Source organism: Micromesistius poutassou, assembly GCF_964030765.1.
Source record: "Micromesistius poutassou genome assembly, chromosome: 18".
NCBI lineage: Eukaryota > Metazoa > Chordata > Actinopteri > Gadiformes > Gadidae > Micromesistius > Micromesistius poutassou.
In genome coordinates, this window is record NC_140288.1 from 3652818 (window position 1) to 3666925 (window position 14108).

General features: G+C 44.1%; 1 protein-coding gene across 5 annotated transcripts in view; it reads left to right on the forward strand.

Annotated features, from left to right (window-relative positions):
• The first annotated feature begins 11911 nt into the window (after positions 1-11911).
• ptpn13 (protein tyrosine phosphatase non-receptor type 13) overlaps positions 11912-14108 on the forward strand; it is a 62412-nt gene continuing 60215 nt past the window's right edge. For 4 of the 5 annotated variants that reach the window (XM_084483130.1, XM_084483133.1, XM_084483131.1 and 1 more), the window contains exon 1: positions 11965-12324. The gene's annotated coding sequence lies outside the window, so the exon portion shown is untranslated. The other variant, XM_084483129.1, reaches the window with a different exon arrangement.

Below are 14108 nucleotides of genomic sequence, written 5' to 3' on the forward strand. Positions count from 1 at the left end.
TGCATGATACAAATAATTAAAATGCTAAATATGCAGAATAATCCTTAATAAAACGCAAAATACCCAGAATAGGTCAGATAACAACATACACAGTATTATAATGATCTAAGGCTAATATATTACAAGTTTGATTGAACGTATGGATAGTGAAACAGAGTCCATCTCCTTAACATTACCTCAGTACATGCCGAGCATTCATGGCTGGAGATGTATTTCTCATCGCCACCTGCCCTCTAATAATAATAATTGAGCTCAGTCACTAATCCCAAGACAGTGGAGTGATTTTTAAAGACCGAAATGTAGGCCGGAAAGAAGATTTCCAGTTTGCCCTATTTTAGTAGTGACTCTTCCATTCAGCTCTTTACTGCAGTGTCATGGTAGAGAAGTGACCGGAGGTTTTGCTATATTAGGCCTAATGTGTGTCTAACGCTGCATATAATGCAGCATTATATATCATACACTAAAACCTGCTATCTCCAATTCCAAAAACAATCTGTCCAGTGTGAAGCCCAATTGAATGCAATGTCAAATTTGTGAAAATTGAAAAGACAAGTATAGCAAGACAGAGCCAGTAAGAGACTGTGCTTATGGCCGGCAATGGTGGACATTGTAGATGCAAATCTGTGGTTTTTGTACCGCTGTATTTTCAAAAGATATAATTAAATTTTTAATGACCATACACCAAGTTAATGATATGATATGTCACGACGCGATAGCCACAGTATATATTGTGTTCTGAACAGTAGAAGTTAACACTATTTCCAAGACATGACACTAGTGTAAAAATTCTACCTTCACATTTAAGTTGGATACTAGATCGCCTTCAGGACCTAACTCAATCAGCATCAATTTACGCATCTTTTGATGGCAAATAAGATTTGACGATAATCGATAATCACAAGGCGTGTGTCAATGCTCAGTAAAGAGCATCCAGCTAACGGAACCCTCAGTTTACGTTTTTTAACTGGACTGCAGACAAAATTCCGCTTTCGAGCTAATTCTGGGACGGTTACTGACTGTCCATTGTCCCTGTTAAATAAATTACCAAATAAACAACGCTGCTTAAACTGATCTGCTTTCAAAAAGAGAGAAACCATCACATCCCACTGCATCATTGCATCATAATCCATAAACATATAATCGTCATAATATCCCATAACGTCACGTAATCCATACATGTGAAATGTCATTTTCAGTTTCACGAACAGACTACAAATAGGAGAGTTGACTGTGCCTGGACTATAACAATACAATTTCTATACAACAGCACATTTTCACAGTATGTAACACAAGCCCACCAGCCTAAAGTACATGCGATGAAGAAGGAGGCCGTACAGACAATAGAGGAAGGAAGCTACGCAGCCAAGGCCGGAGAGACATTGCCTTGGCCGCTGGTTTCCCTGGTGACACACACACACACACCCTTTTGTCTCATCACGATCAGAATGAAGGTGCTGGCCTGCTAGTCTCCCAGTCCTCTCCCACCCCTCTCCGCTTGGATTTCCAATAACTATCTGGAGTATCATAACTTTAATAAGCAAGAGCAGACTCCCCAGCCCTGTCCTGGCACAATAACAGGGAGGGAAAATGTATTATAATTATAATAAGTAGGTAGCCTTCTGCCAGCGGAAGACTACATCAAGGGGAACTAGGTATAGGCGACTGCTGTCAGAACGCCCGTACCAAAGCCTGGAACGATTTCACAATTCGGAAATAGAAAATATCATATATTATATTGTAAAACCATTATTCAATCTTGTGTGAACATTGGAACATAATGTGAATTGCTATTCAAACCACATGTTGTGGTTATTATTTCAACACAGATATGCTAGAAGCTTGATGATGAGTATTATTAAGGTAGCTATTTATAATGCAATCATCAATTCCGAGGATGTCTTTTGCAATACACTACAAAGTAGGAATACAATAGTCTCAAAACTATGGTGTGCATTGTTTGAAAATATCTAAAAGCTCAATCTTTAGTACGCTAAGGGTACATTTTAATATATTCTTAATGGTGTTAATGGGATTCCGGGAAATGGGGTTCATTAATTCACCTGATTAATAAAACAGCGCTATATTAGTGATGCATTGAAAATCATAATACTCAAATACCTCATCAGAGAACACACCACACTAAACCCTATATAGCAGATGCACACAAACACACACAAACACACACACACACACACACACACACCCATTCACACACACACCACACACACACACACACACACACACACACTATCACTCACCTTTCTTTAACATTCACACACGAAACACGAAAGCGACACCACAATGCAGTTATGAGTCTCTCTGCGACAAGGACACAAACAGACCCACACAGTGACACACACACACACACACACACACACACGCACACGCACACCTTGAAAGAACGCTTGGTCACATGACAGAGGGATCAAGGTGAGGCTGGCCTCATGAGAGAGTAAAGACACCCGGGGGGGGAAAAACCAGCGGAGGTTGATCTGGAAACAAGATGGACGCCCTTTTCCTTTTGAAGTGAAATCCCTTTTTCGAGCCTGCGATTGTCTTTGAAGTTATCCAACAATTTGACTAAGGGGAGATGAATCTACATCTCTTGTTCTCTTTTGTCTTGGAGTGTGTGTGTGTGTGTGTGTGTGTGTGTATGTGTGTGTGTGTGTGTGTGTGTGTGTGTGTGTGTGTGTGTGTGTGTGTGTGTGTGTGTGTGTGTGTGTGTGTGTTCTAGTTTATTGGAAATCTGCAGCCTACGTGATCTGATGAAGTTGTCTGTTCACTCTTTCAAAGCAAGACATCAGATGAGTCTTCTGTGAAAAACAACTCATAAACATAAACATATATGGAGACTGTTATTATTATATTATCATTATGTTTTTTAGTTATTTTATCATCTTGGCGTAGATGACACAGCAGCCTCAACTGAAACAAAGTGAATACAAATTAAATACAAAATCGATACAAAACAAATGTGTACCAATATGATGACCTAAGTCAGAGATAATCTAGAACTGTCTTTGATTGTTTGCGTGTCTTTACATATCCGTGTCATTATATCTGTGTGTGTGTATCTGCGTGTATTCGTATCAGTGCATCTCAACATCTGTGTATTCGTCCATACGAGTGGCTTCATGTATGTGTGCCTGTAAGCCTGTTACTCAGTGTAGAGGTAGAGCTTAGTCAGTCCGTCTGCTCTTCTGTTGCGTCTGACTGTTTATCTTTGTGTGTCTTCGGGGTCGCTTGCCATTCCTCACTACTGTGGCTGGTCTTAATATTCACAGGCTGTTCCAGGGTCTGTGGAGACACCGGGGCAGGGGGGGGGGGGGCATGGGAACTGGGCAGGGCTTCTCTGACACACTGGACAATAGTCCATGCAAATGCACTCGAATCATTCTGCATTTGGTCAACACTTTGTCCATTGTTGGGTTTCCCCTGATGATGACAATGATGAGGATGACTGATGCCTGATTCAATTAGTCTTTATATATTATATCATGAGCTTTACTGTCACTATGCAGATACAGACAAGTGGTCTCTTGGCTGAGGGGTCATTTCAAAGTAAAAGTCTGTCAGCATGTATGTGACCATAGCCGAAGAAAATAAGCCAAAACAAGAAATTGACGTTGTTCATAATAAAGATGCCTTCCTATACATATAACTTCAACTTACAATGTCCCTACAGGCATGTATTCAACGTTTAAAAACACAGTGTCCTTTTATTATGGAAAACTGTGTAATGCAAACAAGGCAATTCTGAAGGAGGTGTCATCACACAACCGGGACTCGCGCAAATGTAATGTATAACATATCACCTTAAACAGCCAAGTCAGACACAACATAATCACCAAAACACAAAAACCTACATAAAACACCAGCCAGGGGCCCCTTTCACCTAAATGTCCCCTGAAGGCCAGTTGAACTCCAGGAGGAGGGCCCTGGTAGACACAGTATTTCCACAGGGCTTATTCTGTGACAGGCTATCCCATAAAGGGATGTTATCACATACAAAACAATTGACAGAAACCAATAACCTGCCACCTCTTTAAGCAGGTCCACAAAAAAAGCAATATCTCCCGTGAACTCTCAAATCATCAATCATCATTTCATCGGTTAAAGCCGGGATTCATTCTCAGGCAATTCAGGCCACCGTTTGCTCTCAGGATCTTTGTGTCATGTGAATGTTGCAGCATAACAAGTGATTCCGACTATTCACCAGGACGCTGAATGAGCACTGTTCTCTCCCTGATCACAGCCTCTGGGTCCGTACACCGGAGGGATCTGGCAGCAGCCTCCCGTGAACAGGCCCCGTCCCGTCCTCCCCTTGTGAATGCCTTTATGTGACATCCCTGCGTTTACAATGCTCTACAACGCGCCCGTGGTTATCCATTTATGTTTCCCCTTCGTCCCTCCCCCCAGCCATCTACCTATCCATCCGTCCCCCTGTCATATCATCCATCCATCCATCCATCCATTGAACCCTCTATTCATCCATCAAATCATCCATTCATCAATCCAGCAGCATCCATCCCTCTGGACACACCATTCATCCATCCATCCAAAATCCATCCCTTAAACCTTCATCTTCATCCTCCCTCCCTTCATCTGACCATCATTCATCCCTTCATCCAACATTCGTCTCTCCATCCATCCATCCCTTCCGTCAGCAAGCCAGTCATCCCTGTTCCCAGCCTCCCCCCCCCCTCCCTCCCTCCCTCCCTCCCTCCCCTCCCCCCCGCCTGCTCCTCATCTTTACCGGCAGCTCCACGGTGATGGCTCGGTTTAGCAGCCTCAGCCTCTCCTGCAGTACGCAGCGTTGCTTAAGTGTGCAGCCTGAGCCAAACACACGCCCAAGCAGGGCCCTAGCACGGGCCTGCAAGCCCCGAGCCCTTCCCCTCCCTCCCCCTCTGGGACCAACTCGGCTCCGCAGGCCCCGGCCAGGAAAAACAAGTCGGCGCTACACCCTCCACCACCGCTGTAGAGACGGCCACCGCCACAGCGAGGCTACGGAGAATCAGGGTTCTCAGGCTATTATTTATTGATGTTATTGTTTGTACAGCAGAGCACAGCCTCTTTCTCGGTCTCTCTGTCTGTCGTTGCTCTTTGGTCAGGAACACTGCCTCGCCGTTTAAAAAAGGCTAAACTGTAGAGAGGCCAGCGTCTGACGCTGCAGATTCTCCGGAGTAGATTGGTGTTAATAAGGACATATAGCCTTCTGTACTTAATGAGCGTGAAACGCAGTCAGCAGTACCCTGCAGAGAGCAGGCCGCCAGGCTGTTCCGCCCTGTTCAGCTTTGCGTCAAAACTCGACGATAATCCGAGTCAATCCTCAAGCAGAATGTTGGTAAAGTATATGAACAATGGCTCTACGATTTATCCATCCAGACGTCCACCCTCTGACTAATTGTTGATTCCTTCTTGCCAAAGATTTGTTCTAAACACTTTGTCCTAATTCATAGCCTTTTTCCACAGATCCAATTATGTACATAATACTGAATGTCTTCTTTCTCCTCTGAAGTCACGCAAACGCTAGCAAACAAAGGGACCAGGGTGGTTAGAATCTCACTCTCTTTGAATATCAATATGACTTTATTTTTATACTTTCAAATCGAAACCACTGTCTCCTAACTATTGATCTGTTGGAGAGTGTTTATCATGATATGTCTTTGATTCCCAATTCAGAGCCAGTAGGACTAAAAAAGCAGTGGAGTCAGAACTATCAACACTGTATTGGAGCATTTCAACCCAAACCAGCTTCAGGGTCAAAGCAGCGCAACTTGTCAGTTTATTTGTTTCACTCAATCCACAAGCTACTGCTGGGTTCACCCATAACAAGCATGATTTGAACCGTGGACGTTAAAAACTACATGCAGCCATATATTCATGCTGTTTAATATTGTAAATGAATGTATCGTGAAGGAGAACCACATGAAAACAGCAGGAGGGTATCATGAATGAATACAATAGACGTCCATACTATGGTACAAACCACAGGAAATGATAACAGTGTTTTTCTCATATATTTCCAAGAGCTTTTGGTAAAGCGAGAGAAAGCTAGAGCAAACGGTGGTGTGTGTCCATTGATGGAATTAATTTAACCTCATGGATCGTACGTTGTCTTCTACACGATTCCTGCAGTTATTTCCTCAGTGCCTCGATTTCCTTCTTTTCTCCAATAAAAGTCAGACGGTGTAAATGCATGACACGTATCGCAGTATCGAGTTCCGAGGCAATCCCGAAGTGCATTCATCATTTGTAGCCGGTTCCTTTAGGGACCACACAGTAACTCATTATCAATATTGAGGAGCATGTTTGTCATTATGTGTGGTGGCATCATGCAGGTTCCATACATAATGGAGGAAGCAGAATGGTGGAAGCAGTCAATGTTAAAGGGCCTCTGTTTTACCGCCAGTTGTGAGGCGGTTTTGCAAGCCATTTTTAAATCGATCCGTTTGTGACATCACAACTGGGAGTTCCCACTCTGATAAGTGACGGAGAGGACAACACCAGCCTACCAGTTGGTCCAGTCCACCAGGGAGGACACTGTAGACCTGATATAAAGTCGGGGGGCCCTATACGTACAGGAGCACATATAAACAAACACATTTTGTTGGTCCAGTTCCTCCATCGTTCAACTGCGGCTTGTTTCCCTAAAGAATCCTTTGTGGAACGAGCAATTAACGTAGGTAATCATTAACTTAACCATTAAGAGAGGAGTAGGCCATAATTGGGTAATAATTAGCATCCACAGCTCCCGTTTGCATAAATATCCCCCTGAAAGTGGATCTGCTGTGTGTGTGTGTGTGTGTGTGTGTGTGTGTGTGTGTGTGTGTCTTGTTATAACAAACTACACAATGTGTGCCTTTTAGCAGGGTGGCTGTACACAACACGCAGCAGGATAAACAGCTGAAGAGCTGAGCCACCTAGCCCTCTTGGTAAACAGCAAAACAAAGAGACCTGGTCCAGGTACATCACACATTCTATATGTTTCTCCCGAAGAACATCATCCAGCAATGATGAATTATGAGCTATGTCGTTGTACATTGTTCTCAAAGGCAAACTCTATAGTCCTGAAATATAGTTCAATGGCTGCATCTTATGTTAGTTGCCTGAACAGACATAACAATAACATGCTTTAAATATTCCTATATATCACATTGAATGCAATAATGTAGCCAACTGTGCAGTTCTATTGAAGTTAACCTCTGCTCATTCAAATAAACTAAACTGTTGACTTTTTTTTTCTCTCCGACACAAAATACTGCGCTACTGTGACATAACAGAGGTGACAATTATTGCAACAAATACATTAAGGTTTAACAAGAAACATACCTTCAGATTAAAAGCAGTGATTAGAGATTGTGTTTGATCGAAACCTATGTCAACCTTGCCTTGTTACAATAAATCATAATATTTGTATAAACGTCACGAAGATAACAATGGTGATGACATCATAAGGGTTACCGTGGGGATGAGGAAGATGAATGAACTATAAAAAAAAAAATACTTGAATCTATATATTTACCGACTGTATTCATATAATATAAAAAGCATTATAAATGGTTAAGTATGCTCTTTGCAGCATTTTCACAGGCACGGTCTCCTACTTATGAATAATTGAGTACACAAGGTCACAATTCTGAAGCCCGGTTCTCCTTCCCGCATGGACTTTCTGTGCCATCGCAGGAGCTTCTCCTGATTTACCGGCGTCCCGGCAGTGGGGTCGTTTGGGAATGAGAGCTTGCAGGCTCACTTCACGTTTAAACTACAGCTATGTGCTGAACGGGAAGTGTCTTAGAAACATTTGGACGCATGCCAAATCCCAATGAATGGATTGTCCTAATCGGTATTGTCCGTTCAATCAGCAATCCAGCAGAATCGTACATGCTGTTTTTAATGGAGCCTAGTCTTATGTGGAACAGAAATCCATGGGATTTACCCTTAACATTTGCAGCAATGTTTGCCGAGTTGATTTGGGTAAAACCAAACGTGCATCTAGAGGATGAAAGCCTCGCGGAGGACTGCGTGTTTACGTATTCAGTACCATCCCGTCTGCAGCAAAACTTGGACCTCATCCGAAAGGGACGTCCTCCTCCTCCTCCTCCTCTTCCTCTTCCTCCCCCACCTCCTCCGCACCCTTCCCGCAGGTTTCGCCCGCTAACGTCTCCTCATCAATAATGCACAAGTTGCACCCCTGCCACACTATTTAGACATAGAAAACATCCAACGGGTTCATCAAATGTAGGCGGATTTCTGCGTCGAGACGAGCTCCCTGACGTGATGGAAATGGGACAACCTTGCCTTCAAGGAAACACATCGTGACTTCAGTGTTAGGCTTTTTTCTCCTTCTTAACATTCATCCTTCAGGAGCGATCACTCTAAAGTAGGACAGAGCCGCTCGATAAAGACACAAGTGCTGAAGCAGGTGACTTGCATCCCAAGATGAAGGATAAGTTGAAAGGCAAAAAAAAGGCATATTACGCAACGCCAGGACTTAATAGAGAAATAGCAGACCGCTAAAAGCGCTGCGTGTGTGTGCGTGCAGCACATGCGTGTTTACGCGTGGGTGTGTGCGTGTGTTTTGGGGGCTGCTTGTGTTTTCAACGTCATCCAGGCGTCCATTTGCACCACTCCTACTCTGATATGTTCTAACCCCATAGCACCGTCAGCCATCATCCCGGATCACCGTGTGCCGCCGCTGCTGCTCAGAGCCCGCGGGCGGCAGCACGACCGCGTCTCACTACACAACACAACACAACACGCTGTTTGTAGAGCCGCTTAAACACCATCATAATAACACAGCAGCACATGCTGTACATGCCTAGAGAACCACCGGGGCAGCCGCATCATAACATTGTTTTACGGACACAGAACGTTATTCTGTGTCATGATGTACACGCACACCAAAATGATGCAAAGCCCATTGCGATGATAACGACGTTAAATCAAGTAGGTAACAATAATGCGGTACCCCCCCCCCCCCCCCCCCCACCACCTCTCGATAATTCAGTGTATCCTGGATGGAGGAGCGCTCGGGACGCAGTGATGCATGTGATGCTCCGTGATGGATCCTTATAGTCGTTGTTGTTGAACAAGGTATACGAGGTCGCTTCATTAAGGCGCACGCACACGCGCACACACACACACACACACACACACACACACACACACACACACAAAGAGTCGCCTTTGGTATCAGGGATATTCTCGCTTTTTTCTTTTTTTTGTCTCCTCCACCCTTCTTCCACATTTGCATCGCAAATAAAACCCATCACTGGACTTCATTAACCTTCGTTTCCGATCCATACTCAACACCCCACCCTCCTGCTCCCATCAGCAGCAGCAGTAGCAGCAGCACTCCCCGCATCGCGTCCATCCCGTCCGCGCGGTGCAGGGGCTGCCGTTCCCCATGCCAGTGACCTACCATTCCGTGCCAGCTGATGACGATCCGATCCGAGTCCGGGAGCAGTCCTGGTCCAGTCCTGCTCAAAACATTCCGACTGGAAACATCGTTTTACACTCTCTTTTCCCTCTACGGTGACCTTGCTTGGGATGACGGGTGCAACGGGTGCTGATGCGAAAAGCGCGACAACGATACAAAAAATAAATCTCACAAAACAATTGTAGCGTTGAGCAACAGAAAAAAAACGGATGCTGAATCACTCCTCGTTCACCGGCTGGCGAGCATCGTTCTGAGTGCTGCAAGATGCTGCTACTGCCCGTCTAACATTGTGGACCTACCTACCGACACGCGCACGCACGCACACACACATGCACACATACACACACGCACGCACGCACAAAAGCAAGGGTGGATGATGAGAGGAAGAAGAGAAAAAAAAACCGGAGAGGGTTAGGGAAACATGTCGCTATAGCAACTATAACGGAGCACGTGTGACGTCAAAGCGCGGAGAGAGAGAGATGGGTCTCTCTCTCTCTCTCTCTCTCTCTCTCTCTCTCTCTCTCTCTCTCTCTCTCTCTCTCTCTCTCTCTCAGAAGTCTTAAAGAAATAGTTATAACTTCAGCCTTGACCCAAAGTATTTGATCAACAATAATACTATCGATAATATGAATCATAATCATAACAATTATTTGAATCATTACAACAACACGGAATTGGTGCAAGCAAGGTAACATAATTACATTAAATAAATAGTGCATGCATATAAGCATATGTTGCTATTCGATTATGCAACTCTGTGTATGCACAGCACACTGAATAAAATGTTTCTTTCTGACTTACTTTATGTTTGTTGTACTTCTACACGCATCTCATTCAGCAGTCAGTGATGGGTCGTTCATGAACAATCCAATGCTTTTGATTTGCTCATTTGTAGGATGGGAACCGACCTAAGACATTATAATTGAACTGGTAGTAAGAGGCAACGTTAATTAAATTGTTGAATTAAATTTTGCAACAGTTTTGCTAAGACATAAATGTTGTGCAATTGCTTTTAGTGAAATAATATTTGACCTATGGGCTCCACCCTCGCTCTTGGAAAGTCATGGCAAAATATTGTTCTTGCTGGACTGTATTAGACGTGTTGTGGATAAAGGTTAGTGGAATGGAAGAACAGTACAAAGCGCCAAAAGTGTCATTGGTGACATTTTGTGATGTTGATATTAGGGCTATCAACGCAGAAATATATTCGTCCCTAACTAGTCTCAGATCACACTTTTCAATACAATATAGGGTTAGTAAAACATTAAAATCCAAATCTGTCAGCTGCATCCACTCACACAAATGAGTATCTTCGGTAGAATATCTCTATAACGAAACAGGAAACAAGGTGGAAAAAGTCCACCCCTTTCTGTTTCTGGTTTCCGGCCCAGGCTGTGGGCGGGATGTTTCAAATAAGTGAGTGAAAGGAACACAAACATCCTGGCAGCATGGTTTAATTTACATGAGAGAATAGGAAATGAGCATTACAGTGTTGCTGGGAAATCACTGAATAGAAACTGATTTCTAATTAAATATGTTGTTGTTGTTGCTGTTATTTTCTATCCTTAGATACATACATACATACATACATACATACATACATACATACATACACCCGTATTTTACAAGTAATTTATACTTTTCAAAAGTAAATAATAATAAACAATTTACTTCGCTGTGAAAGATATAGACTAAAAGTGTCATTTTTAAACGTTTTTAAAACGTGTTTAAAAAAAAATTATATATTTATTTATTTATTTATTCAAATCTCGCCTCTCCATATTATTAATTGAATGCCAAAAAGTAGCAGCCTCATATATTTGTAGGCCCATTGCACGTGATTACATTTAACATCCACTAGATGGCAAAGACTCGCGAGAAACGGAGCTGGCTGCTGCCTGTCCGCGGGCTGTTTTATGGCACAGCGCGAGGAAGGAAGTACTCCACTGCGAATTGTTTCCTGACTGCTGAAACGGTCCGCCTGTTTCCATAACGCCAAAAGTGCTTTGATGTGGTGCACGTCAAGAATGAACACTGACTGACTATGTTTTATTTTTGGGCACCTATCTACAAGACCTACTTCTCACCCTTCGTTTTCACTTGCAAATTCACCTGCATAGCACTTGCTTGAAACGTGTTTGGTATTTGTCTTTAATAAGTAGCATTTATCCACGTCGCAATCTCACCCTTAACCCTTTAAACAATCGCCCTCTGCTTTTGCGCATCCTTCACACGTGACAGCCAAGCGCGACACTTTCAATCAACCGAAATATGTGTGTTATGTTATCCTGCCTCTATTATCAATAATGGACCACTTGAATATTTTCCTCCCAGTTGTGTGTTACTATAGTGACGACTCTCGGCCCTGTGACGGTCCGCCAGCCGGCAGCCAATCGGCGGCGGGCGCCGGGCGTCTGGTCCCTCCCCGGTCGGCCCACGCTATGTGGGCAGAGGGAGGAGGAGGGGTTAAACAGCTCGCTACGTACGGCAACACGAAAAAATGGTAACTTGGCCGCCACGGATAGAAAAGAGAAGGCTGGAATAGTGGCCAGTGCGGCTTTAAGTGAATCTTTCCCAAGAACAATTATACACGTTACTCCTCGCGTCGACCCACACACACACACACACACACACACACACACACCGCAGGTTACCGCTGGGTGGAGGGCTAACACGTCGCCTCGAGTAGGGGGGGTTTGTACCCTGGTTGTGGGGGAGAAAAAGGTAAACCTGTTGCTGCTCCGCGCAGAGCTCCTCCAACTCTCAAGATGTTGCGTTGTGGATGGGATGGCGTTGGGGCTCGTCGGTCTGCCCGCTCCTGAGCCTGTTCGGAGTACGAGCCGCTCTTCCTCCAGCTCGTTTCTGACCTACCCTGCGCCCCGGTGAGTGTCTTTCTGAACCCTCAATAAAAGTCCATTCGTCCGGGGAAGAAAGTTACTGAACTGCGGTCGAACTGAGCCAGCCCCGGAGAACAGGCGCAGATACAGCGGGTGGCACGTATCGGTCATGTTTCTGTCCACTTCGGTCAACATTGGAGATGGGTTTGGGGAACACATGAACGGGTTGATGTTGTTACTGTCACTTTGCGTTACTGCATCAGAGGAAATGTTAACTTAACCTGTGTTTTAAATACCGTGGAGCTCACACAACCTGATGTAGGACGAGTAAGATCTCACTACTCACTAAGTGTGTCTGCTACGCTCGTTTAAGATAATCGATTTGACTTGGAAATAGAAAAGCAGTGGAAAGCAATAGATTTGTTTTCGTGTCGAATTGTTATAACTTCTGTGACGCACACTCTTGGCATTATCTTGAATATGGGCGGACGGTATGACTATGAAGACCAATCGCTCCTGCGCCTTCCAAACTCCCCAAACCAAGGCCTGCTAGTCCCAACACATACCCGTCCCACTGTGCGATCGTATCAATCCAGTGGGGAAATCATTAGGATAGCTCTCTTCCTCTACCATTACAGATAGTGTACACATGTACATTTTTTTTCTACTTACTAATTAACAATCCAAACTGAAGGTGGCAAGGGAGACTGACTGTATAAAGGTTTAGGACTATTTTATAGTCCCCCCCCCCCCCCACCTGCTTCATGAAGTACAACTTGCAGAGGTACTGAGAAATAATCGCTGGCAGTCTGCCCTGAGATATCTGGCACAAGTGTGAAGGGAGGATGTGAGGGGGAGAAATATGAAAATATTGACCTCATCTCCAACGTGTGTGTGTGTGTGTGTGTGTGTGTGTGTGTGTGTGTGTGCGTGTGCGTGGAAAGGGCCGGGTTTTAGACTGACTGACTGACTGACTGACTGACTGGGTGGGGTGTGGTTTAGTAAGAGCATGCTCTGCATGTCACGGTACCCATAGCAACCCTATGATTAGCAGGAATGGGACGGATGAGGTTGAGGGAGACCAAAATGAGAATCCAGGGCCTTCTGTCCCCAGCGCGGGAGTTGATAATCACCGGCCTGGTCGCCCCAGTGGCCCTGGAAAACATTAATAGGCAGAGAGAGCAGTGGCTTGGTCGTCAGCAGAGAAACAATTATGGGGCCCGAGTGAGCTGTCCACTTTTTTATTTTAATTTGATTTAACCCTAATTTTACCAGGTAGGGCCACCGGAATCTAATTTAGAATTCAATTAGAAAATATTTTCCAAGAGAGATCTTTCCAAGAGCAACATAAAACAACATTCAAACAAAGACGACAACAGTCAGGAACACGCATAACCACTTACGGTCCTCTGAATGAGTAACTGTTACATCAGATGCAAAGGCATCAACACTCAACTGGCTCTCCATATCCTTTAGGGTTTATATCATTTGATTGATATTGGTCCCAGTGATTCTTGGTGGTTTTGTTTATCAAGGTTGATGGTGTGAATCACGGAACACTTTGACTCAGGGAAATTAAACACTCTGCTAGCCCAGGTATGTGAAATTGTTTTTGTTTACTGTTAACTTGACTCCATGCATGCATCTACCTTCACCGCAGCATAACTAGTGTTTTGCATATGTTTGCGACTTGTTCACAGGTGCCATGATATGACTCTAATAATAGCTACCAGTCAACATTTTGGCATGTAGCTGTTGCATAAGTTGTTCTTTCACATGAATGTCCTGAAGAAGGTTTTCAACCTTGTTGAGAGTTTAGGCTACTTCTT